Source organism: Patiria miniata, unplaced genomic scaffold (assembly GCF_015706575.1).
Source record: "Patiria miniata isolate m_02_andy unplaced genomic scaffold, ASM1570657v1 HiC_scaffold_23, whole genome shotgun sequence".
Classification (NCBI taxonomy): domain Eukaryota; kingdom Metazoa; phylum Echinodermata; class Asteroidea; order Valvatida; family Asterinidae; genus Patiria; species Patiria miniata.
This window is the reverse complement of record NW_024037062.1, coordinates 4,427,818-4,454,806: the sequence shown is the minus strand read 5'-3', so window position 1 is coordinate 4,454,806 and position 26,989 is coordinate 4,427,818. Positions and strand designations below refer to the sequence as shown.

The 26,989-nt window shown below is 41.9% G+C and overlaps 1 protein-coding gene across 2 annotated transcripts in view; it reads left to right on the top strand.

The window, feature by feature from the left end:
* Nucleotides 1-2,300: 2,300 nt before the first annotated feature.
* Nucleotides 2,301-26,989, top strand: part of LOC119731316 (solute carrier organic anion transporter family member 5A1-like) — a 49,679-nt gene continuing 24,990 nt past the window's right edge. The window contains exons 1-2 of one of the 2 annotated variants that reach the window (XM_038204466.1): nucleotides 2,301-2,393; nucleotides 24,669-24,839. The gene's annotated coding sequence lies outside the window, so the exon portion shown is untranslated. Of the gene's footprint in view, nucleotides 2,394-24,668; nucleotides 24,840-26,989 lie in introns of those variants that run through there. The other variant, XM_038204467.1, reaches the window with a different exon arrangement.

Sequence of the window (26,989 nt, the reverse complement as noted above, 5' to 3'; positions counted from 1 at the left end):
TGAATTTGAGGTTTGTCAACAAAGAGGTTTGGCAACACTACACGAGGAAAGTCGGGTAGGCTTCGAAGTGCGCCACGTTAGGGAACACGACTATACACCCACACGCAGAATATAGTAGGCCTACATTTTACTAAGGGAATAAATGTGTGCTCCGGAAGTTTTTATCACTCGTTTAATACCGCTTAGAGTCTGGGTGCTGATAATTACCCGAGCCGGAGGCGAGGGTAATTATCAGCACCCAGACTCTAAAGCGGTATTAAACAGAGTGGTAAATACCGACCTAGCACATATTTATTCCCATTCATAAATACCTTATCCGTAAAAAAATATCAAATAATTCGTTCAAAAAATCCCGATTTTGTTCAACAAGTTCACTTCATGCTTTTTGAAACATCCCTCTAGCAAAATAATGGAGTGTTCAGCTGGCGAGTAAGATGTAAACAACCCTTTTATGGAGATTGACGCGCGCGTAACATGTTCTGCGCGATGTCACGCAGAACGCACCTGGGGCGTTGCGTTTTGAATTTAGAACTATAAAATTCTGACTCGCTTGTAGTGTTGCGCACGCCTACATGAGGATTGTGAACGTTCAACCAATGAAACGGTAAGAGGCACTGGATTTTTAGGAGTCCACATTTTATTGTGACACTGGAAAAGTGTTTAAGACCAGCTAGCCATGTCTTTATCATCCGTTTAAGACCGGCCACGTGACGGGCTCTCGACCAATAGGAATAGCTAAACTGTCTGAGGTATTTATGAATGCCTTATTACACCATGCGCACAGTATCCGTACTCCGTGTGTGTGCTTGCTTTACCGTTCGTACGGACAAGGGTCGGTGGTACACGCGCGTAGCCGCGTTGATTGTGGGTGCAGGGCCCGATTATCTCCCTTCGACAAAAAGCCGAGAGACCGCCTTGAACAAGGCTAGTGCTTCGCTCGTACCCCCCGCCCTGCAAACAGGGCCCAATTTCACGGCGCTGCTTAACAGTTAGCAGAAAAGTTGTGTTTAGCATAGCAGAAAAATGTGCTAACCTTAAGCACTAATTCACGGCGTGTGTGTGCTCACGGTCGCGCGTGCATGGAGATTTCTATTGTTACGTCACTAAGTTAAGCAAATTTGTCCTCTGAAGTAAAGCGTGCCTTTTGCTGTGCTTATGCTTACGGTCTCCATGAAATAGACGGAGGCTAGTGTTAGCAGAAAACCGTGTGCTTACCAGCGCCGTGAAATTAGCTGGGATACTCTGATGAATTCACGCTCTGATTGGTTGGATTTTGCGTGACTAGTGACCTGCGCATGATCAAGGTCATGACTCTGCAAGGTTTGAAACGGCCGTTAAGACTGATTCATTACTCTTTTATTCCAGTTTAGGAGATGTTTTTTTCTCTTTGAAGAGCGTAATAATGTAGGAAATTCTGTAAAACTTATATGTGTTGTAAATTTACAATTCCTGTCACTCACTCAGGCTCCGTTTCGAATCACGAACGCTCGGATTACATTATGCGACGCTCAAAATTTTGTCCACATGGTCCGCAATGACACAGAAATCACATCCGGTATGGAATGCGCGCAATTCTATGAGAAGTTTTCGGATAGCATTTGCGCACATTGTCAAACTGCGGTCTTGAACAGCTGCAGCCAGATGCTTTATACATAGGTCATATGCCACTTCCTTCACAAGATTCTGTGAAGCTCATCAGAGTATCCCAGCGTCCTGTTTGCAGGGCGGGAGGTACGAGCGGAGAGTCAGTGCGGGCTCAACCTCGTCCCCAGGGTGTCGAGCAGTACGCGCCCACCACTACCTGCTCTGTCGGAAACAACGTTGAAAATAAAGTAAGCACTGGGGACGAGGTTGGTGCGGGCTAGCTAGCTACAGACGTGACTAAGGGCTAGGCCAGGGTGACCGTTTTAGCCGATTTTCAGCTAACTTTGACAGATTTGTTGTTAAAAAACGAGTTTGACAGAAAATTTGACAGAATGGATATTTTTGGCAGATTTCTGGCAGAATTCTGCAAAAATGGTATTATTTACAGAAAACCATAGCAAATGTGAAAAAATTGTACATTCTAGGCGCTGAGGTTCACTGGGAGCTGGACTTCACGCCGCAACCGCGTTTTGCCTGAAATTTACGTAATAATTTCATAACATCTTTATGTGACTATAAATTGTTAATAATGTAATTTAAACCTTAATTAAGTCAGTACTACAGACCTGCATGTGATTTTAAGGGTTTTTAGTGTATTTCGAAGAAATCTGGGGAATTTGGCAGATTTTTGATAAATCTGACAGATTTTTGAAGCGCATTTAGCAGAATTTTGCCATGACCTTACGGTCCCCCTGGCTAGGCCTACGTTCGAGGCCGCGCCGAGGTGCAGTATCTGAAAACTGATGGTGGTAAGTGAACTTACAGCTCAGATTTTTCCCCAAAATATCTGTCCGATGGTCCAATTTTCGATAGTTATGGATCAACCAGGGCAACTTTTTGGGTGGTTTGTGTTTCAGAAAGTGGAATTCCAGACACAGGTATTTCGTAGATCAAGTATCGTCCTGACCTAGCCTAGTCCCATTTGTCATGTTTGTGACTTAGCTGGAGTTACCCAGCCCTGAGTTTTATCATTGGGTTGTCATCTAGGGCTGGAGCGCATTTTTCTCAAAACTTGTAGTATTTGCAAAAAAAATTTGGAAAATGTTCAATTTTGTCCCCGTTACACACTAATTGCAACTGCAACTCACCCCAAACTTGCCTGGAATAACCATTACACAGGTCCTTGAAGTAAAAAACGATCCACGATGAAGATTCAGCCTACAATTGCAGTGAAAACAGGAGGAATAACCGCTAACTTGACAACCTTGCTGGATTGACCAGGACCGCTATTGGTTTGTGCACAAAAAAAATTGTGTACAATGAATGGCGGTCGATCAACAGGCACAGAGAGCGATCGCTGTCAACTACTCGTTTTAGCCGGCTGCGCTGGCTGTTGGCGCGTGACGTCACGCGGAAGCGTAACACCCGATGACTGTTTCATGCACTATTGGTTGCGGTTCCAGTACCAAAGCTGTGATGCGAGTGGTAAACCTTATATTAGTGCATGAAACAGTCATCGGGTGTTACGCTTCCGCGTGACGTCACGCGCCAACAGCCAGCGCAGCCTAGCCGGCCAAAACGAGTAGTTGACAGCGATCGCTCTCTGTGCCTGTTAATCGACCGCCATTCATTGTACACAATTTTTTTTGTGCACAAACCAATAGCGGTCCTGGTCAATCCAGCAAGGTTGTCAAGTTAGCGGTTATTCCTCCTGTTTTCACTGCAATTGTAGGCTGAATCTTCATCGTGGATCGTTTTTTACTTCAAGGACCTGTGTAATGGTTATTCCAGGCAAGTTTGGGGTGAGTTGCAGTTGCAATTAGTGTGTAACGGGGACAAAATTGAACATTTTCCAAATTTTTTTTGCAAATACTACAAGTTTTGAGAAAAATGCGCTCCAGCCCTAGATGACAACCCAATGATAAAACTCAGGGCTGGGTAACTCCAGCTATTTGTGACTGAAATACTGGTAGGCCCTAATCCTAGCCCAGTGGACTCCTCCGTTGTGTACAACGCGACGGAGTCCAGGATATAACATTTTCCTGTCATAGCGAAAAATGGCTTGAAAGCATTTTCTCACATTTTTACCTTATAGAAGAAGCTCAACTGGTGTCCACATATTCCTTGTATCCTTAATCACTCAAATTCATGGTTGAGAAGTAGCTGGAGTTACCCAGCCCTAAGCCCGACTGCGTCTGGCCGTACAGTACTATCACAAGCTCTGTAGTACGGCCAGACGCTGAATGCTTCCAAAAAGACTGAATTTTTTTGGCCGCTGATGTAGCGATTTTGCTACATCTTCTGATCGAGATTATCTTTTCATCCAGGACAAAAATTTCCACAGTTAAGGTTCTTAGTTGTAGAGCAACTCATACCTTTTCGAAAAAATGTTCTTTGGTCTCAATATTTTCATCCATCTGGCCAAAAGACGACTTTCAGTCATCATCTTCCACAAATATCGTCCCGAAAATGCTCCCCCATGCGATTTCAAAATGGCGGCCGCGCTGTAACTCATGAATATGCATAAACAGTCTGTGACGTATGACCTCGTGTTTTTGGACGTACGTCCGCGCGGCGGTGTGCATGCACGTACTGGGCGGTTGTCTACAAGTAATGTACATGTACGTACATGTACGTACGGCGCCGCCGCACGCACGCCCAAAAACACAAGGTCATACGTCACAGACTGTTTATGCATATTCATGACTTACAGCGCGGCCGCCATTTTGAAATCGCATGGGGGAGCATTTTCGGGACGATATTTGTGGAAGATGATGACTGAAAGTCGTCTTTTGGCAAGATGGATGAAAATATTGAGACGAAAGAACGTTTTTTCGAAAAGGTATGAGTTGCTCTACGACTAAGAACCTTAACTGTGGAAATTTTTGTCCTGGATGAAAAGATAATCTCGATCAAAAGATGTAGCAAAATCGCTACATCAGCGGCCAAAAAAATTCAGTCTTTTTGGAAGCATTCAGCGTCTGGCCGTACTACAGAGCTTGTGATAGTACTGTACGGGCCAGACGCAGTCGGGCTACCCAGCCCTTAGCCCCATAAATGTGGCCTATTTACTGGACTGCCTCCGTAAACATAGGCCACACATCCACATGTACAAAAATCGTGTCGACGGAGCCACATTTTGATTTTCACATTTAGGCTTAGTTTGTAGGGTTTTTTTACTTTAGAACTAAATAGAAGCATACTCACCCTCTTTATAGGCTAATCAGAAAGTGCTGCCTTTTTCAGATGTATATTTTTCGTGAAATTTCCAGATTCATTTTTACACATTTGCGTATCAAAATTTCAACATGAAATTTCACAAAAATTAGACATCTGAAAAAGGCAGCACTTTCTGATTAGCCTGTAAAGAGGGTGAGTATGCTTCTAAAGCAAAAAAAACCTACAAACTAAGCCTAAATGTGAAAATCAAAATTTGGCTCCGTTGACACGATTTTTGTACATGTGGATGTGTGGCCTATGTTTACGGAGGCAGTCCAGTAAATAGGCCACATTTATGGGGCTACCCAGCCCTTAGCCCCACTAGTGTGGCCGTCGGTATGCTGCGCTGAACCTAAGGCCACACACCGTGGTACCGCGCACTACTGAGGACGAAGTTTTCATAAATTTTACAGGCAGTTTCTTACATATGGTTGTATTCTATGATGTCCCATCTATCACTTCTGGGATGCTTAGGTGTAAATGTAATGATGTTCAATTTTCCGAGATATTCTTGAATCTTTCTGGAGCCCATATGCACTTGTGAAACGTCCGGTGATGGCAGCCATTTTGAATGTGACAAGAGATGACCTCAAGCTGTGACGTCGCATTTATGCAAATTGCTTGTCGAGCGAGGGCGCGAGTTGCAAATGCGACGGCTGTTTCCTGTGCCGTAGATCCTGAATAGAGATCAGTGCACGTGGCCCCCAGACGATAAATGCATAGTACAGGAAACAGCTGTCGCATTTGCAACTTGCGCCCTCGCTCGACAAGCAATTTTCATAAACGCGACGTCACAGCTTGAGGTCATCTCTTGTCACATTCAAAATGGCTGCCATCACCGGACGTTTCACGAGTGCATATGGGCTCCAGAAAGATTCAAGAATATCTCGGAAAATTGAACATCATTACACCTAAGCATCCCAGAAGTGATAGATGGGACATCGTAGAATACAACCATATGTAAGAAATTCCCTGCAAATTTTATGAAAACGTCCTCAGTAGTGCGCGGACCACGGTGTGTGGCCTTAGGTTCAGCGCAGCATACCGCGGCCACACTAGTGGGGCTACCCAGCCCTGAGTTTTATCATTGGGTTGTCATCTAGGGCTGGAGCGAGTTTTTCTCGTAACTTGTAGTATAGGCAAACATTTTTGGAAAATGTTCAATTTTGTCCCCGTTACACACTAATTGCATCTGCAACTCAACCCAAACTTGCCTGGAATAACCATTACACAGGTCCTTGAAGTAAAAAACGATCCACGATGAAGATTCAGCCTACAATTGCAGTGAAAACAGGAGGAATAACCGCTAACCTGACAACCTTGCTGGCATGGCCAGGACTGCAATTGGTTTGTGCACAAAAAAAATTTGTGTACAAATGAATAGCGGTCGATTATCAGGCACAGAGCGCTGTCAACTACTCGTTTTTGCCGGCTGCGCTGGCTGTTGGCGCATGACGTCACGCGGAAGCGTAACACCCGATGACTGTTTCATGCACTAATATGAGGTTTACCACTCGCATCACAGCTTTTGTACTGGAACCGCAACCGATTGTGCATGAAACAGTCATCGGGTGTTACGCTTCCGCGTGACGTCATGCGCCAACAGCCAGTGCAGCCGGCAAAAACGAGTAGTTGACAGCGCTCTGTGCCTGATAACCGACCGCCATTCATTGTACACAATTTTTTTGTGTGCACAAACCAATTGCGGTCCTGGCCATGCCAGCAAGGTTGTCAGGTTAGCGGCTATTCCTCCTGTTTTCACTGCAATTGTAGGCTGAATCTTCATCGTGGATCGTTTTTTACTTCAAGGACCTGTGTAATGGTTATTCCAGGCAAGTTTGGGGTGAGTTGCAGTTGCAATTAGTGTGTAACGGTGACAAAATTGAACATTTTCCAAAATTGTTTGCCTATACTACAAGTTACGAGAAAAACTCGCTCCAGCCCTAGATGACAACCCAATGATAAAACTCAGGGCTGGGTAACTCCAGCTAGTTGAGAAGTAATGAATATGTCCAAGGAATAAATTATTTAAGGAAATTATGCGCTAATTCGTGCTTCCGATTGTAAACATCTCGCACCGACTGCTCGAATTTCTCGAGTACGTGAACTGCGTGCACGCGTGCACGCGCACACGCGGCATAGTCTTGGTTCGGAATGGTTCGGTTGTCCTGAAAATTGCGCCCTCTGTTGATTGGAAAAATAACATATAGCGCGAAAGTGTTCATTTATACACAAACGCTAATACAATGTAGCAACGTCTTGGAACTAAGACTAGAGTCGACTACGCGCGTGCGTGCACGAAAAATTCGAGCAGTCGGTGCGAGATATTTACAATCGGAAGCACGAATTAGCGCATAGTTTCCTTAAATAATTTATTCCCGGGACATATTCATTACTTCTCAACCATGAATTTGAGTGATTAAGGGTACAAGGAATATGTGGACACCAGTTGAGCTTCTTCCATCAGGTAAAAATGTGAGAAAATGCTTTCAAGCCATTTTTTACTATGGTACGAATACTATTATCCTGGACGTCAGTCGCAACGCAACTGATGTCCAACCTGGGCTAGCCCTAATCCTTACTTTTACTAAGGACCCCTTTCCTATATAAGGTTAAAAGACTCACCAAAACAGCTGACTAAATGACACTCAAAAGTGACATTCTGATATTTATTGACACATTTGAACATTTGGCAATGACACCTCTTGAATATCAGCAGGTTTGATTTTGTAGAAAGAGGGCAAGGTTTTGATTTATGAGGGGTTAAAGACGACGATGACAAACAGAAAATAAATTTAAAAAGCAAGATGGCGAACTGCAAGAAAGGGTAGGAAAGTCACATTTTCTTTGAAAGTCACTGCTTTCAAAATTATAACTAACATGAGTTTGTCTGAAGAAAAAAGACTTCTTTAGCCTGCAAAAGTCACTTTGGTACTGGCATGACTGGACAGTCATCTGCAAAAGTCGGTTTTGAACAGAACTCGTACAAAATAGAGGTGTCCTAAAAGTAAGGATTACCATAATATTGTTGATGTACCCTAACGTGGCGCGGCCCCTAATGTGGCGCACTTTGATTTTTCGCCTGTAGCGCCTAGCTACAGCAAAAGTTTTAACTGAAATTTCACAGAAAGTGAAATTTCATCAAGTTCTAAACACTCCCGTTTATAAATTGTGAGTTTATTTACCAGCTACAAAGTTAAAAGAAACATTTCTTTTGGCGTGATTTTCCGATTTTATTTTCAAGTGCAAAGTGAACCCTTTGAAAATGCCCCGAAAAATAAGAAAATAATTTTCTGACAAACATCTGGCTGGGTATGTAAGTAGAGATAATAATGACTTATCAAAATTTATCAAGTTTACAGAAATTCTTAAATGTTAATTTGGAATTTTCCGAGATTTATTTAAGTGCGCCACGTTAGGGAACACTCCGCCAATTTGTGCCCAATTTCCGGACGCCACCGTTTTTCAATTTCGGCTTAAATTTTATGAAACCGAAATTGTTCACAGAGGTTAAATAGCAAGCATTAATAAGGTAAAAGTACCAGTTTTTCACTGCATGAATTTGAGGTTTGTCAACAAAGAGGTTTGGCAACACTACACGAGGAAAGTTGGGTAAGCTTCGAAGTGCGCCACGTTAGGGAACACGACTATACTGGACTATAGTGTTCGGCATTTCGTAACGTATATATTCTCAATCACAAACAAAACTGATGCTGGGATTCGGTGTTTTAATTCCGAAACGGTGGAAATGCTGGTAAATTGTTCTAAGGGTACACCCCTAGACCGTAATGGTGTGATCCACATGATAAATGCTGCGGATAATTTGGTATCGCACTGATGCTCCGGGCACTCCTCATGTCCGGATCGTAAGTGGGATTCCCATTTTTTAGCAGCGTTTATCACGTGGTCTTTTGATTGGCACGTCTGACACTGCCTGCGGTTCTAGCGTCTGTATTACGTACGTTGCCTACATGGGATGGGCCTGGGATACACGCTGCCGTGCATTGCGATATCATCAGCACGTGGTGCTAGTCTATGTATGTTTGGTTAGCAAATAATTCTCTATTTTGGAGGATAAATTTGGTGATATTTTCGAGGCAAAGTGTACTCGAATTTTGAGTGCGAGATTGAGATAGGTGACTGAATTTATTCTTCAAATGTCGCGGTATACGCCGCCTGGAATATAAGCTACAGGGACATTTTTCACTCAGCGTGAGAGCCAACGTAACTTCGTAAGCCGTGACGATGTACTTTCGTATTTTTTAATAAAGTTCGTTCCTCAGTAGTGATATTTTCGATGTATTTTTGAATATCGATGTTTTCGAAGTTTCGATATTTTCGATATTTCTCCAAAAACAGAGGGCAGCAAACATGAATGTCCAAATAACTAACATCGGCGATATCGATATCAAACCAATATCAATAAAATCAATATATCGATATATCGACGGTGCTTAGCGTCACATGAAGCAGACAGGTAGCTTAGAGAGCTCCAATAATTCGGCATACAAGTGACCCTGGGTACTTTTCTGTCCAATTTTATGTTTCTAATTTCTACACGTTCGTATGGGTCTTCATTTCTTCGAAATGACATATCCTGAACACGCGTGAAGGCAAATAAAGAATTCTAGGTCTCAACCTGCGTACGAAATTATGGATGGCGGATCGATTTCGCTAGGTTCGAAATGACACAAGAGCGTGGCGTTGAATACAATGCCACGTTCACGGGTCTAGGCATGAAGATCACATCGCGTATTGCAATTCAAACACGAATCGGAAATTTAACGTGTTCACGATCGCGACGGGAGCTCTCGGAATTGAATGAGAAATCTCACTTTTCATCCGGATCGTAAGTAAACTTCAGTACAACCATCTTATTTATCGATGTCTACTTGTACCTCAGGTGGCGTATTTAGTAATGTGGAGGCCGTTTTGAGGGTGAAATCTGATGTTTTTGTTGGGTAATGTTGGGTTTTTTTGGTCAATGACAGAATTGTGTTGCTCGGCATATAAGGATTAGCTTGGACCCTACTATTGCCAGACCATGTCCGAATGTTAAAAAGGCGATAAGTTGTGTCCAAGTTACTTGGACTACCCCTAGCACATGTTTCTTAAGTTATACTAAGTGGGTGTAAAAAATTTCCTAATATTAACGTTAGGCAGATTAAGGCCTATTATAATTGATTTATCTAGGGAATGGGTGTAATGAGGTGCACATATGTAATAACGTTTTCATGGTTTGAGGTCCATTTATAAAAAAACTTTAAAAACCCAACTGTTTACAGCTTATTGTAATCGGGGCGTAGTAAAGACCTTAAATAATTGCTACTATAGCCTTACGGGTCATCATGGCCGCACGGCTGTCGGTTATGCCTTCTTTTTTCACTGCAATTGTAGGCTGAATCTTCATCGTGGATCGTTTTTTTTTCTTCAAGGACCTGTGTAGTGGTTATGCCAGGCAAGGTTTGGGTGAGTCCCAGTTGAAATTAGTGTGTTACGGGGACAAAATTGCACATTTTGAAATTTGTGAAAAACTTCCTCCAGCCCTAAATGACAACCCAATGAAAAAAATTTAGGGCTGGGTAACTCCAGCTAGGTATAATTACCAAAAAAATATTATTCCAATTGCCCGGACTAAATTAAGTTAGATCTATTAATTATTTCAATTTGTTATTTTGAAACAATTTCATTTTCAGAAGAAAGAATTCTTGCGTCGTGGATATCCATATTTAGACAATACTTGTGGCCTGAGAGGAGGGGCCCCTTGACTGACAGGGAAATTATCATAATGTTCCCCATATTTAATGAACAAGAAAATAGCCAAGTTGTAATTGTTTTGTACAATTTATAATGTGTATTGTTTTACTGCATCTAAATTTTTATTTTCATTTTATTCGATAGAACCAATGACATATTGTAAATAATAAAAGCCTTATTGCAGTACTAATAATTTTTTTTCCCATTTTCACTCGTACCCTCTATCAAAATCTTCAGATTTCTCCCCAAAAACAGTCTTCGGCACAAAAGAAAAGAAAATAGGGTCACTCCACTCTATATCCGCGCCTCCGAATGGCTGCGTGGAGCCGCAGTTGACCTACCTCCGACTCCGAGAATTGCGCCCTCTACCGGTGCGTGACTCCACGGCTCTGCGCCTCCTCGGCTCCAGTGCCCCGTCACAAGCGCGCCCTTCCTTCCTTTGCAAGGAAATTAATATGGATATGGATAGTGCTGCAGCCGAACCGCCGAACCGAACTGAATATAGCCGAACTCGGCCTTCCAGACCGAACCCGAACCGAACCGAACCCAAAAGTAGGTTCAGAAGAGTTCGGCAAGTATTTGTTGATAGTGCTAGGAATGCTAAAGCTTGCAATGAAAGGGCAGAATTAGCGCGCACGGATGATTGAATTTACCGTGTTGACAAGTCACCGCATTCATCTTCATCATTTACGATGTTCTAGCCAGGCATACAATAGGATATTGGGGCTGATACGCTTTGAAAAATCGTAGGAAGCTGCAATTCTCTCAATGAAAAGCGTGCTCTTGCTTTGGCCATGCAGCGCTGCCGGTGTCATGCCAAAAACTGTTCGGTTCCAAATAGTGTCCGCTGTGAGCATGCACAATAGACGCAGGACACTTGTGTCCGGTGCTAAACACTAGTGTCTGAGCACTGTCATGCATTGCAGCATGGATTTCAGTCCGTTCGTACGACACTGTTTGTCAATTTTCTTGCAAATACTGCACAAAACGATACTCAAAATTGTGATAGAAACCATTATTAAAGGAAATGTACAACATCTGCTTTTGCTGCAATTTTCAGAAATAAATGGATTTGGAGGATTAGTATGTTATAGAAAATATTGTTAAACTGACTTACTTCACGTTTTGGGCTTGTAAATGCTGGAAAAACCAAGAAAACCTATCATATTCTTGAAGTCTGTTTCCCTGACCCTACTTGAGATGAAACGGAGCAATTAATTCACTTTGGGGAATTGTAAGGTCAGCGAATAAGTCTAGCAAGCTTGAACCCTTCACAGGTGTGTAATCAATTGCAAAAAAAAGTCAGAATAACTAAATATGAAAAAGTGGGAACTGTTTTTGAAAAAAAGCCAGTTTTTTCCAACGCTGGTCGGCCGACCAGCGTTGGAAAAATACAGTTTTTCTTGAAAATGACAGCACACCAGGAGCCACGGTTTTAAAGGATGCTTTAGACTGTCATTCCCTAACAATTCAGTAAGGTATTACGTGATAATTTGATCATTCCGTTCTTTGATGTTTGCAAATGTTGTATCTTCCCTTTTAATAAGCAGCCAGAGGAATAATTCGTACATTGACCACTATAACGTTATCTGGTCTACACTCGTTTTCGTACACGTGTCGGTGACCTGGTACGAAAACACAAATCTTTTACTCCCCCAAATGTGAGTTTTAATGTCAGAAATTTCAATTCAGTACAAATTCTACAATCACTTTAATAATAACACATAGAAAAGTTTTAGTTGAAACAAAATTATAAAAGGAAAATTAGATGAAAACTATTTCATTCGTGTCGTCTTAAGCTGACCGCATGCGTGCCAAAGGATGCACGCTAAACGGACACTATTTGGCTAAGGATAGAAAAGAATGAAGAAAATGCGTTGACAATCAAGCACAGTCTGAGACAGCCCCGTCAGCCTAGAAATTTCGACAAGAATAACAAGATACAAGAACCAAGCGCAGCATCGCATAATCCACACTGTGCGATTTTAACCAGACAATCAAAGACGGTTTCGCATGCTGATGACGTCACTAATGAGGTGGCAGATGATATAATAACTGGGCAAGAAATCAGTGAAGAACAGAGGAAAGATAGAAACATTGGCAAGATCATTTAGTGGAAAGAAGCCTTTGATGTCCGACCAGAATGGTGTGACGTTTCACCAGAAAGTGCAGAGGTGAAAATTTACTGGGCACAATGGGATTGCATGCAGATCCGTGACGGCATATTATGACGACGATGGGAAACTCCGGTAGGCGATAAAGTGACATGGCAAAGTGTGCTGCCGAAAAGTTTGAGAAAGCGTATAGTTACACGATTTCACAGCGACAAGACATGTGGTCATCTCGGACAGAACAAGACAAGAGGGAGAGTCAGATGCAGATTTTACTGGAACAGATGGCAACGGGATGTTAATCTCATCTGTTCCGCCTGTGACAAGTGTGCTTCAAGAAAATCCCCCAACAAAACAAGACGAAACCCCATGAAGACATGTAACGTCAGGATGCCAATGGAAAGAGTTGCTATGGACATATTAGGTCCGCTGCCGCTAACTGATCAAGGCAACAAGTACATTTTGGTTGTAGGCGACTACTTCACAAAATGGACAGAGGCATATGCATTACCGAACCAAGAGGCAATCACGGTAGCAAGAGTTTTTGTTGAGCAGTTCGTGTGCCGATATGGAGTCCCAATGCAACTTCATACTGATCAGGGGAGGAATTTTGAATTAAATCTGTTCAGAGAAATTCGCAATCTCCTCGGCATTGACAAGACAAGAACATCAGCACTGCATCCACAATCAGACGGAATGATTGAGCGGGCAAATAAGACCATCGAGAATATGCTAGCCATATTTATCAATGACAACCAGAAAGATTGGGATAGCTGTTTACCATACGTGATGATGTATTCATGAAACAACTGGCTACACAGCATTATTTTATTAAGTGAGATGATGATGGGAAGAGAGGCAACACTACCGGCAGATTTGCTCGTAGAAAGACCGAGACAAGATTTCCCAGAAAATCAATCCGAGTACGTGATATTGCTTCAAGAAAGTCTGGAACAAGTTCACCGGTATGCAAGGGAACACCTTAATATCTCAAGTGAAAGACAGAAACGCAACTATGACAACAAAGCGGAACGAGGAGGATACGACGTGGGCGATTCGGTTTGGTTGTATAACCCCAAACGAAAGCGAGGCCTATATCCGAAATTTCAGTTGCCATGGGAAGGACCATACGTCGTCACAGCAAGACTAAGCGACGTCACATATCGGATTCAGAAGGGTTCACGAGGGAAACCAAAGGTTGTACATTACAACCGGTTAAAGCCATATAGCGGAGAAAATCCACCGACATGGTTTGAAGCCAAGACAGGTACGCAAGCTCCAGCGACTACATGTACACCCGTTTCAACGACTGAGAAGGCACGACAGTCAGGAAATGAGCAAGAGGAAGAGTTAAAACAAGACGAAGCCTCCGTGCAAGACAAGACTCTGCAAGGTGTGCCTCATATGAGCAAAGATCCCTCTGTTAGGGACCACAAGTCAAAGAAGGAAAAAACACAATGGAGACAAGAAACCTGGAGTGCTAGTGGAAGAGAAATCCGAAGACCGGCAAAATACAGATATTAGAAGACAACCTTGAGATGGACCTCTGTAGTCAACGTTCAAGAATTTTCAAGACAGAAGAATTAATTAATTGATGCAACGGTGGTTAGACTTTATACCACGGAAGAATGAACTGAAAAATTATTGGTGAATAGAACACTGCAAATATACATCGAGCTATTGTGCAAGAGCATTGAGGAGAATATAAGGGCGAAAGCAAAGATAAGTCAAGACTTCATCCAGAACGTGATCAAGATGTTGATCGAAGACAGAGAAAGAAAACATTGTTTGGCCACAACATTTGTTTTTCTTTGTAATGGGGAAGAGAATTTGCTATTTATCAACTTTTACCCAAGTTCAAGAAGTTACCGAATCGATGCAAGACCTGACTAGAAGGACCTCAAGTTCTAGACTGTGTATTCTGTGCACTCATGCATACAGGTATTATGCACTGGAGCGGCTGATGTTTATGAAGGGCGCCCTCATTGTTTTGCGGAAGAGCCGCATGGGTCTGTGTAAAAGTCTAGTATTGCAGTGTGTTATTTTTCAAGAAACTAGAATAGCTTATGAGATGAGCTAGAGAGTTGACTACAAGAGTTCATTCATGAGAGGAAGGTCTTCAAGTATTAAAAGAAGATTATCGCAAAATTGTGCCCCAAGATGATAGAATAAATATCAGGCTCAACAGTTTGATGACTTAATGTATTTCAGAGTTTGACCAGCAATTATTGGGACTTATTAATTAAGAAAGTAAAGGAAACTGCCTTCTTCCCCCAAAGAAACATCCAAGAAAAGCTGTGAAACAATGATAGAAATGACGACCTATCGAAAGTCAGTGACGTCACTACACTTGGCGCCAAGTTCAACTCTTGTGAAAAAGTGGCTAAAATCACGATGACGTAACACACTTAGGCATATCACACGCACACTGCGTGATTGGGCATATGCATATATTTTCATCATTCATTGTGTCTGTATAGTCAGTGTCAGTATAGTCGAGAGCAAGTCAAGATCATGAAAAATACCAGTACAAGTTACAAGATGCAAGACAGTCGACAGAGAAAGAGAAGTCAAGGTCAAGGCGCAGGTTGGGGAAAACGACGGGCTGTCAGAGGAGAAACCTGCCAGTTTTGTGACGAGATGTTCGATCAATTCACATATTACCAGCAGCATATGCTCCGGGAGCACAAGATGCACCCCCGGGACTGTCGTAAAACACAAGTGACCTGTAAGCCTACCCCGCATCAATGGCAGTCGAAGTCGACACCGGCACCGCGGACTCCCAGCATCGTCCAAGATAGTTTCGAGACCTGAGGGGCTGAAAACGGAGAAGAGGGATATGCCAAGCATGCCAAGTGCAAGAGCTCAAGAACCAGATATTCGACATGTACAAGATAGCAAGAAAGCTGGTAGGCCTAGGCCTAACGAGGCAGATCTTGAAGGAGATGGCGACAATCTCTCTGCCCCGCCTCTCTCCCATCCCTGTAATTGCTACACCATCACCGCCGACTTCACCCAGTGTCGATGTTGCCTCCTCATCCCCAGGCACTTCTCCCCGAGACCCATTTCCTCCGACGACTCCGGACAGGGAACTTTTCCAGGACTCAGAAACTCCTGTAGTGGGCCAAGCAACTTGCCCTACCCAGCCCAAGCAGCACAAGCCAAACACCGGAGCCACCACCGCCGTCCAGCTTCCCGTGACTAGGCCGAACGTCACTACGCCTCGCTACCTGAGGAACGGCCCTCCGCAGAGTTTGGCAGAGGCCGAAGTCAGCAATCTTCGAAGCAAGGCCTACTCTCGAGGCCTCGTCAGACAACAGGACAACGAACTTCATCAACTAAATCACGGACTGATTTACCGACAGGTGGTGGAGGCAGCACATTTTCCAGACGGGCGGATCTACTCTGTCAGGTTTAATGAGTACTTGCTTCCAGCCAACGCAGCCTTCGGACGATCACAGTGGCAGGTTGGCTATGCAAAGTCGACAGCAGCCGAGAATCCGAACAATGGACACTAACTTAGGGCCAAATAAATCACCTAATTGACGCAGCTAAGTCCCGTCGAGTTACTCCATCTGGTAGGCGATTATCCACTTTAAATAGCCATGGTTTTTATTTTGGAAATGTAGGACTAAAAATGAGGTGTAACTTGTGTTTGAGTTTGAGTTAAAATTAGCGTGTATTCTTGCTGCATTGTTTACAAATTTTAATGCAGTTCGAAATTGCCACCTTTCCGAGTTTTCCAAGCGTATGACTGACCTGGGAATACGTCATGGTAACTCAGGAATCTTTAGCTTGTGATTGGTTGATCTTTACCCACCATTCCTTGCGTAAAGCCTGTAGTCGGAGTCCTAACACTCTTCAGAAATCTAATACTATTTTGAGACGAGGCACCAGACGTGCTATTTTTGTTTATTAACACCTGAGATTGACAGCTGTCAAAACTGTGTGCTCTCTGTATTTTCAGTATTTCATTAATAATTTGTGCAGACCTCCGACCAATTCTGGTGAGTTTAATACTAGGGGAGAATCTGTTATAGTTCTAGAGCCCAAGTTGGCTCCGAAGTTTAAACAAGAGTTGGGAGACTTAAAGTTAAATAAAAGTAAGTTTTGAGTTAAACGTCCATGGTACTTGTTTGTGTACAACTGTGCTGTACATGTAGCCTACATCATAAGTGCACATGCAATGACAAGGCAAGATTTGCTCTGAACACATAATTGCTTAGCCATAGGATGATTTTGATAACATGTAGTTTACATGATTGATTTATATTGCTTCATAATTTCAGCACCATCTTCTCTGTAAATAGTGTAACGAAATTGTTGAGGACAAACCTAGGTTAATTTATATTGTTGAGGACCAAACATTTTGCAAAATTGAGCATTTAATTTTGATTTGTTTGTTAATGTTGAGGCCTACTTATTCAGACATGACAGATGTGTTAGCCTAAATTGCAAAAGTCGAATTGTTGATGCATACAATTTCTCAAAATTGTTTACATTTTAAAGTGAGTAAATGCGAGGACGCATATGTATTTTAAGTGGGGGGTAGTGTGGCGAAAATCGCCAGGATGCTTGTTTACTTTTTCCAGTTCCAATGCTTACCGATGTTCATAATTAAATTAAGGATAGAACTCTCTGAATTACTTAGAATCACTGACCTTTTTATTAGCTGAGAACTTAGATTTTACTTAAGATATTTGTTCAATTAATGACTCATTTAAACTTTGAGCTATATTTCTATATTTTTCCCCACTATTTTCATGAATGCTTAGAGACTTTTGACATGAAATTGAAAAGAAAACCTGCTCCAAAACCATAATAATGCGCTGTGAATATCGGCATATTTGTCAGTATGCATGATAATGGTCAGTCTTGAAGAGCGCCCCCACTTTCGGAAGATGGGTACCAGCCCCCCCCCCCCCCCAGGGCCCCCCCCCCCCATCCTTTTTGATTTTACGGAGGCCAAGTGTCCAGAGGGGAAAACTTGCTACATTTCGGCGTGGATGTGCGGGTGTGGTTGCCCCCACTGACATCAAAAGTTGGATACATTTTTTGTACATACAATGCAGTTGCCATGGCTTAGCTTTTTGAATTTGCAACGGCCAACCAGCACCAGTGGTGCTTTGGCTCTCCCACTTTCAAAACTATTCCACCGCCGCTGATCAAGATCAAATGAAATGCACTAAAACAATGGACATTCATACAGAATGCAGTTACACACAGGGAAATTCCATTTCATTAAAAAAAACCCTGAAAATTATTTGACCATTCATGTAGGTTTACACAAGAGACTTTGCACATTTTGTCAATGGCAGCAGAAGAAGTTACAAGGGTTGTCCGTCGATGTGAACAAGCAAGTGAAGATGGCAAACTTGGTGAGCAGTGTAGCCTTACATTCCATTACTATGATTACTGGCTTGAACTCAGGGATGCTGTTCAACTTAATTCCACACTAATGGGCCAATTAGATAAGTTTATGGATGTTGCATATAAAGGGTAAAAGTTTGTTCCTATACTTTGCTAAGTTGAAAGTGACTAGGTGAGGAAAATACAAGAGATGATATCTTTTTTATTTGAGAAAGTAACAGGTCTTTTTTCTGTGTTATACGTACGTAACATAGACAGACACACTGGAAGGCAAAGGGTGCTTAGGAAAAATTCAGTTTCTAATAGGTACTTTTATTTGACATTATCAACCCATTTACATTGCTGTCAAGTGAAAATAAAAGTTTTTGCACTGGCTTTAAAGTTATGATGTGATTAGGGTTACGTATGAACAGGGACAGACATTTTGTGACAACTATTCAGTCTGTTCGTATGCATAAATCCTGATTACACAATATCAAATAATTCTTCACATTGACTCTGAGTTTTCTAGGTTTTGACTGATGGCATTCCTCCACGGTACATCTTCTTAAATCAGACAACATTAGGGGATCATTCAATGTTATGCTTATTTTGTAACTTTATCTAAAATGTCTGTCCTTCGTTACATATGTAACACTTTTAAAAACATTGTCCACCATATTTTCTAAAATACAAAGCCAGTTATATCCTTTGCAGGTGAGGATATTTGTCCCAAGCTTGCAATGTTTACAGCAAAAAATTGAGAGACCAAGATCCTAGTTTTATTATCAAAACTCAAAAGGTCTTTTCAAATAAACTCGGCATTATTCACACAAAGTTTTTGGACATACCGGTATTTGCAAAATGTTCATGATATTTCAAAAAAATATTGAGCCAATGAAATTCCCTTTTCAAAATTGTTTTATCATTGTGAACAGCGTTTACAAGCAATTTTATTTTATTAAAATGGCTCTGTATCAATACGATCAAGAGTTTTTTTTGCCACTTGATGGAAAATAAAAATTGAAATTTCTTTTGAATTGAAAAAGTTTGTGAACAGATAAAGAATTTGATTAGTTAATGTTTTAGATTTCAATGAATGGTAGGTTTGCGGTAACATCATGATGAATGATATTTCTTTTGAGTTGTGTGGTTCTGAGAAGAACCAGTTGGTTTTGTTGGACTGTGTGTGCTCACTGAAGCATGCCAGAATGATGTTGGAACAGCCAGGATGAACATCAAGCAGAGTGCCAAGGGTATAGGGGAACCATAGGCAGAACTAATGAAGGGGAACTACCGGGATTGGTTTGGGTCCAGGGCATCTAAGACCCATTGGACCTACCATGAGCGGTCGCCATATATCACTGCTGTGGTACCCTACGTCTTGTGGAACTGTGTTGTGCTTGTAGATTTCCATGGCCTCCCAGACTCGCCGAGGTTGCCACTTAGGATACTGATGATGAGCTGTGCTTGTTGCCAGTTGATTGTGTGGTCTTCGCTGTGGGAATGTTTGATGATGGAGGACTTGTCGTAGTCCCCTCGTTGGCCCTGTGTTTTATGCTCCTTCAGTCTTGTGTTGAGATCACGCCCACTTTCCCTGATGTACTCTTTCCCAGGTTTGGCCTTGGGGCACTGTGGTCTTGGGGAACTGCCTGTCCTTATAGGACTAAAGAATGTTGCGGATCTTGTCGGGTGCAGTATGGAAGACCTTGGGTATTGGAGACCCTTTGGCCAGGAGATGGTCTTGAATCTTGGGTCTGGATTCGGTTGGCCATGTATCCGTTGCATGGCAGTGCTGTCTTGACTTGGTGAAGTTCTTGCTGCAGATGTTCTCGAGTGCAGATGTTGTATGCTCTCCTCACTAGGGTGCGGTTGATGGACGGCTTGATCTTTGGGTGATGAAAGGATGGGTTGTGGAGGTAGCGGACCATGTGTGTGGGTTTGTGGTACACACACTGTCTGAGTGTGCTATCAGTTTGGTGTCTTGTTCACTAAAAATGAATTGCTTTTGAATAACTGTTATTTGGCAAAAGATTTGATATACAATGTATGTGTGTTTTTATGATGCAAGCAAGGAACAATTTTGTCCAAATTTGAGTTGGTCCTTACAGTGTATAACCTGTAGGTGAACCCATTGTTAGTAAATTGCAAAGTTGTTTTACCTTGCACATTTGCATTTGTGACACTTGATGCTCACTATATTTTGATTTCTTCTAATTTGTTTTTATTTAATTCCTTTATCAAACGCTCCTAAAAAAGTACTAATCAGCATTTTCTGTTTATAATGCAGACCTGTCTCACTGCCTCTTGACATCATTGCCTGATGCTGTCTTCCATCTCATGAGGCATACCGCTATCCAGTCATGTGACATGTCACATAATGTAGTGAAGAAATTGCCAGCAAAGTTTGCTACCACATTTATCCATTTGAAAGGTAATGTTGATGTGGATTCGTGGGTGCATACCAAGCTCTTCTATTTATTTTTATTCTTCACACGATGATTTGGGGCTGAATGAATGGAAAAATCTAAAGAGTTTGGGAGCAGTAATTATTGCAAGTGTTTAAACAGTGGTGGGGGGGGGTGCTTGTGGGAGTCCTTCCGCCCCCCCCCTCCCCAGCAGTAACCTCTCTGGATCCGCCCTTGTTAAAAGTACACATTAAGTTCATCTGCAAATTTGTTTGTATTTTACCTTTCACGTTACAAGGTCTGGATAACTGAAAATACCCATAAATTTCAAAGGTATGATGATATAACAAGAAATCCAATTTCTTCTTCCTTTCCTCCATCACAAAACTAGTTTCTTTTCTTGGGCTTCATCATGTAAATAAATACGTTAAGGAGAATACACGAGAAAGTGTGGATTTGTAATTTAAGAATTCACGAGGCGCGAAGCGCCGAGTGAATTCGTAAATTAAGAATCCACACTTGCGAGTGTATTCTGCGACTTAAACCATTGCGTCAAAAGAAGTATGGGCATTAAAGTGAGTGGAGATGAAAAGACTTGGGGAAAAATGTTGCAACCTGATGCCACTTCCGCGATTGTGTACAAAGTCTATGGAGAGTCAAGAAATTTTTGTAAGTATTTCCTAACAAAATTGGAAATATTTCTCAGTCCCAGATTCATGTCTTATCATCATTTTGCTATGAATGACCTTCATTGAGATGATATATGAAGAAAATAAGTGGCATCAGGTTGCAAAATTTTTCCCGGCTCCTTTCGTCGACATAGGGCCTATGGATAGTTCAGATGATGATTTCCTTCTGACTCGAAGTAGGTTTTGCAGTGACGGCAGAGAATCTGACAGTGAAGATGCATTGGTAATTTCGGAAGGAAAGATTTCACGCATATGGTCCTATTAATGCTCATTATGGAGAACAATTGTCCGACGTGTTCAATGTGTGGATTCGTAATTCTGAATCCACACTTTACTAAATATTCTTCATTCCGAATTCACACTTTGTGACCAGCGTAACAGATTCGTAGTTCCGAATCCACACTTCTAACAATAGTGTGACGTCAAAGCAATGGTTTAACAAACAATTAGAGAAGAGAAATGACGAAATCAGGTTTGGTCATGCCTAACAGGCCCAAGCACTGACACTTGCTCATTTATTGCTATATTTACTAATTCTCAAACATTGCACACAAAAATTCCAATATCATCTATAGTCTGCTGCGAATAAGTATACTCACTCACTCAATGCTTTCAGTTCACAGTACACTTTCAATTGACTACATGTACATGTATATGCTGAGAGATTTTGAGGGGATAAGGTTGGTTTTATGGTTGGGTTGTATGCGTTTCAAGCCTTTTCTGTTTTCCATATTCCTTGATGTGAAATCAGTGCAGGAGGTACAAGAGTCTTGCTTGTTGCGGATGCACTGCCAGACCTACCATAACGCTGTGAAGCCCAAACTTGGATGTGTCGGATACAAAAGGCTTTGTGGCCTCAAGAACTATTTTGTGTGTTCTGGAGTAACTTTTCTGTGCATGTACATGTAGGAGTGACCCCTTTTAAGTGATATGAATCTGCAAATAACTGGTAATTCTGAATCGCCTGGGTCGCCTAACGTGTTAAGGAATCTTTCTGCAAAGGCTACCGAACAAGTATGTAGGATAAAATGTTTTGGTGATTTTAACAGAGGAGCCCTGTCTACCAGTAAATTGGTCCGTTTTGGAAAATACAGTCTTAACGCAAAAGAGATCTAACTACATCAAATATAAGAAAACAGCATAGATAATAAAACAATAAATAATTGGCTGATTGGCTGTGATGATCAATGTCTGGAGCGATTGGCTCTTTCCTCATAGCAGGTGAGACGTGGTTATGGTTGTAGTCTTGAAGAGCAGTTTTGAACATGAGGGCTTTCGTTGGTTTTATATTTTTTCTTCTGATTTCGCTCATACGCATGAAAATAGTTTTGTTCCAATGGACGACATAATAATAACACTCATGGACTTCGGAGGGGGGGCCAAGGGGGGTGCTTGCCCCCCCCCCACCGGAAAAGCCCCCCCCCCAAAAAAAAGCCATGGAAGAAAACAAAGAGAAAAAAAGAAAAGAAAAAGAGGCGCAAAGTCATATTGGTGTAAATTTAAAGGGTGGGGGGGGGGGGGCAAAATGTCCCTGGCCCCCTCTAAAACTGATAAATTGAGAATATGTTGAGAAATACAGGAATTTTTGGGGAAAATATGTTTTGCCCCCCTGTAGAAAAAATCCTGGCAACGCCCATGTTAACACTGACACTTAACTTCAATAACTTTAATTTTCAAAGCATGGGAAGTGGCTGCCTGTGACCGAAGAGTTCCACCCAGTTTTGATTAAATACAAAAGTAATTATTATTTTTATAGGCTGTTTCAGCAACCTGCCCAAACAGCCTTTGTTTTCAGTCTTTTTGAGCGATGTTGTAGTTTAGGACACTTTTCCCAATGCATGAATGCAATCTACTTGTACCACATTCCGAACAAACAGCCAAGTCTTAAATGCACTGCATGGGTTTTTTGAAGGAAATCGAGGGTTAAGTGGGAAAAAAATGCAAGATTGCGCATTACCACGTTGTACACGTTAATATGCACCTGGCGACAGTAGTTTTGACCAAGCTAAAACATGACTCACGAAAGAAACTAATTTTTTTCCAACTTAAAAAACTTTTCCAAACTTCAAAAGCCAGTGTCATTAGGATTCACAGAAGTCTACTTTTGGTCCATAAACTACGCAATAGCCTTTATTTTGGTGTTTTTATGATTTCGGTATTTTTTCCAAATTGGCATACTCTAAGATCACCATCTGAAGTCGTGCGCCGAACCATGATGTCACGATGACGTCATCGCTGGTCACGTGACACGGCTGTAAAGTTGCATTCTTTGCAGGCCAATATCTCCTGAATTACTTGTCCGATTGGGTTGATCCTTTGCATGTACCTACATCGGGATGTGTTATACGCGAAATTTGAGGTGACGTTGTTGTGACGTCATCGTATGATTTTAAATGGATTTTTTTTTAAATTTTGAGGTGTGTTGCTGTATGTCACGAATGCAGCACGTTAAATTCACAAATCTTTTTGTAACATGTTCATGAGATCATACATACTTACACAAAAAGTCGGACGTTATGATGACATCATCAAAAGCCATTTTTAAATCACATATTACCCAATATCGGATCGTTACGAAACTCGACAGACAGTGAGATGTTGTTATTGTTATGCAAAATCTGAAGTTAGGTCATAACTTCATCGGTTGATTTTTACTCCTCACTCAGCGGAGAGGCTCGAGGGGTATTGTCATCACCTACGGCGTGGACTTCTGGGGTACTTCCATTGTTGTCCAATTGTCCCTATTTCTAAAGATTTCGTTGCGGGGTACCGTTTTTTCTAAATGTTTGTGCCCAGTTCTGTAGTGTATGAGAAGTTCAAAACTATACCATATGTGGGCACAAACATCCGGGATCTTCTTGCATTGCCATGTCTAGCTCCCAGACCTATTAACTTAAAACTCAATGATTCTTGAGTTTTAATGGTAACTCATTGCAACCAATGAAAATATGTGTGCAAATAAATTTAATTTTTCATCAGCTGACATTATCCCATACACAACAATGGTATATGCACGTACAAGGCACACAGACATCTGGTTGCTATGTTGGTTGCAATGCACATGTAGTATTAAATTTTTTTCAGTGCAAGGCTACCGTGGCATAGTCTTTGGCTGTGTATGGTAAAAAATACAAAATAACAAATACCATATGGAACACTTTCTGATAATCGAATCTGTGGGTGAGGTGTCATGACAGAAAAAGCCAGGACTTTCACAGAATGGGTAAAGGTCGGTTCAGACTCGGCGTGAACTTGGCCTGAAAGTGCATGTACCAATAATACAAATTTGTGATGTCAAAACATGTATTCGCGCTGTGAATTCGCAAAAGTTGAATGCATTGCAACTCTATCAAATTTGACTGTAAATGTTTCTTGACGTCAATTTGGTTTGCATTTGCATTCACATGAAGTGTGAACCAGTCTAAAGGGGGAATAGGAGTGAGGGACACATGTTTAGGGACCTTCTCAACGGAAGGGGCCACTTATAGTTCAGTCTAATTTGGATTCTCATTTGTATTTTAATATTCTGTTTTCGTTTTGTTTGTTACCAGTTCTTGACCTGTCATCAAACAGATTTGGAAGTCTTCCAGATGGGTTATCACAATTGCTGGATCTTCACACTCTCAATGCATCTAACAACTGCCTTGTTGTTTTCCCAGCAACTTTAGTTTCCAGCCTTCCAAAGTTAACGAGCTTAAATCTTCAGAATAACAGTATTACAGGTAAGACATTCAGACAACAATTAGAATTAATTCTAATTAGAATTAATCAGACAACAATTCATAACGAAGTATTCTTGCAAACAGAAGACAGATGTGCTCTCCCTACCCCCGCTTTCACTCTTCTCTTTCTACCCTCATGTCCCATGAATGGATGGTCAGCACACATCCATTCATGGGTCTTGAGGTCATTTTTACCCCTCGGCCGAGAGGTTCGAGGGGTATTGTCATCGCCTACGGCGTCTGTGCGTCGGTCCGTCCGTCCGGGCAGCTTAGTTTCTGGATGATAACTTGAGTTAGAAATGAGATTTTGGTGTCTCAACTTTGGTAGGGGGTTGCCCTTGGGAGTAGGCAAGTTGGGATTGGTTTTGGGGTCAAAAATTCAAAGGTCAAGGTGAGTTTAAGGTAAATGGTTTCCGGATGATAACTTGAGTTAGAAATCACATTTTGCTGTCTAACTTCGGTAGGGGTTGCTCTTGGGTACAGGCAAATTGGGATTGGTTTTGGGGTCAAAAATTCAAAGGTCAAGGTCACCGTGGTGAGTTTAAGGTAAATGGTTTCCGGATGATAACTTGAGTTAGAAATCACAATTTTGCTGTCTAACTTCGGTAGGGGTTGCTCTTGGGTACAGGCAAGTTGGGATTGTTTTGGGGGTTAAAAGATCATAGGTCAAAGTCACCGTGGTGAGTTAAATTTAAATGGTTTCCGGATGATAAATTGAGTTGGAAATGAGATTTTAGTGTCTAACTTCAGTAGGGGGTTGCCCATTGGTACAGGCATGTTGGGATTGGTTCTGGGGTCAAAGGTCAAAGGTCAAGGTCACCATGTTGAGTTAAAGGTTAATGGTTCCCGGATGATAAATTGACTCTGGCTGAGGGGTTTCAACAGCAACACTGTTATTTTAAATGATGTTTTGAGGCCAGTCTGTTCTGATTAGACCAGGTAACTTGTAAGTGTATTTACGATCAAAGAAATGTGTTCAGTGTTTTTCATCTAAGAAGATTGTTTGTACATGCCTCAAGCAAACGTTGCATACATGTATGTAGTTGTGAATTGGGTATACAGTAATTCTGGGACAAAAATTATGGCGAACCCATTTCATTGTTTACTGTAAACCTGGCCATTTTGGTAGGGGTCATCTAGGATGTTTTCAGGAACAACATGTTTGGTGTTCTATAATGTAGATGTTCTTCTTGTGATTATTTTTTGTGTGTGTTTATCACATTCAATCATTTACATGAACCCATAGTGAACCTGTGGTGAACTCACAGTGACTCCTTAGGTGAACCTGTAGTGAACCCATATTCACAAATACCTAAGACAGTTTACCCATTCCTATAGGTCGAGAGCCCATCACAAGGCCGGTTTTAAAGGTTGATAAAACACCGGCCCGCTGGTCTTCAGTAAACGCTTTTCCAGTGTCACATGAAATTTGGACACTATGAAATCAAGTCCCTTTTTGAGACCAGTTTGGAGTGTGGACACTGATAATGACCGTCGCCTTCGGCTCAGGTCATTATCAGCGTTTAGACTCCAAACCACTCTGAATCACCTTAGGGGCCATTCAAAATTTTCAATGCTTTAAATTTAGATTTTTACCCCTCAGCCGAGAGGCTCGAGGGGTATTGTCATCGCCGACGGCGTCCGTCCGTCCATCTGCCCTGACCATACCCCACATGTGGGGTGATTTTCTTTCATGGACATCACCCCACATGTGAAATCTATAGAAAAACATTACCCCGGATGTGAAATCTTTAGAAAAAGGGATAAAGGACTACAATGCCATCACCCCGGTTGTCTCATCCGCCCGGTTGTCCGCCCGTCCGTCCGGGCAGCTTAGTTTCCGGATGATAACTTGAGTTAGCAATGTTGTTTTGGTTGTAACTTCGGTAGGGGGTTGCCCTTAGGCGTAGGCAAGTTGGGATTGGTTTGGGGTTCAAAAGGTCAAAGGTCAAGGTCACCATGGGGAGTTAAAGGTAAATGGTTTCCGGATGATAACTTGAGTTAGAAATAAGAATTTGCCGTCTAACTTTGGTAGGGGGTTGCCCTTGGGAGTAGGTAAGATGGGATTGGTTTTGGGGTCAAAAGGTCAAAGGTCAAGGTCACCATGGTGAGTTAAAGGTAAATGGTCTCCGGATGACAACTTGAGTTAG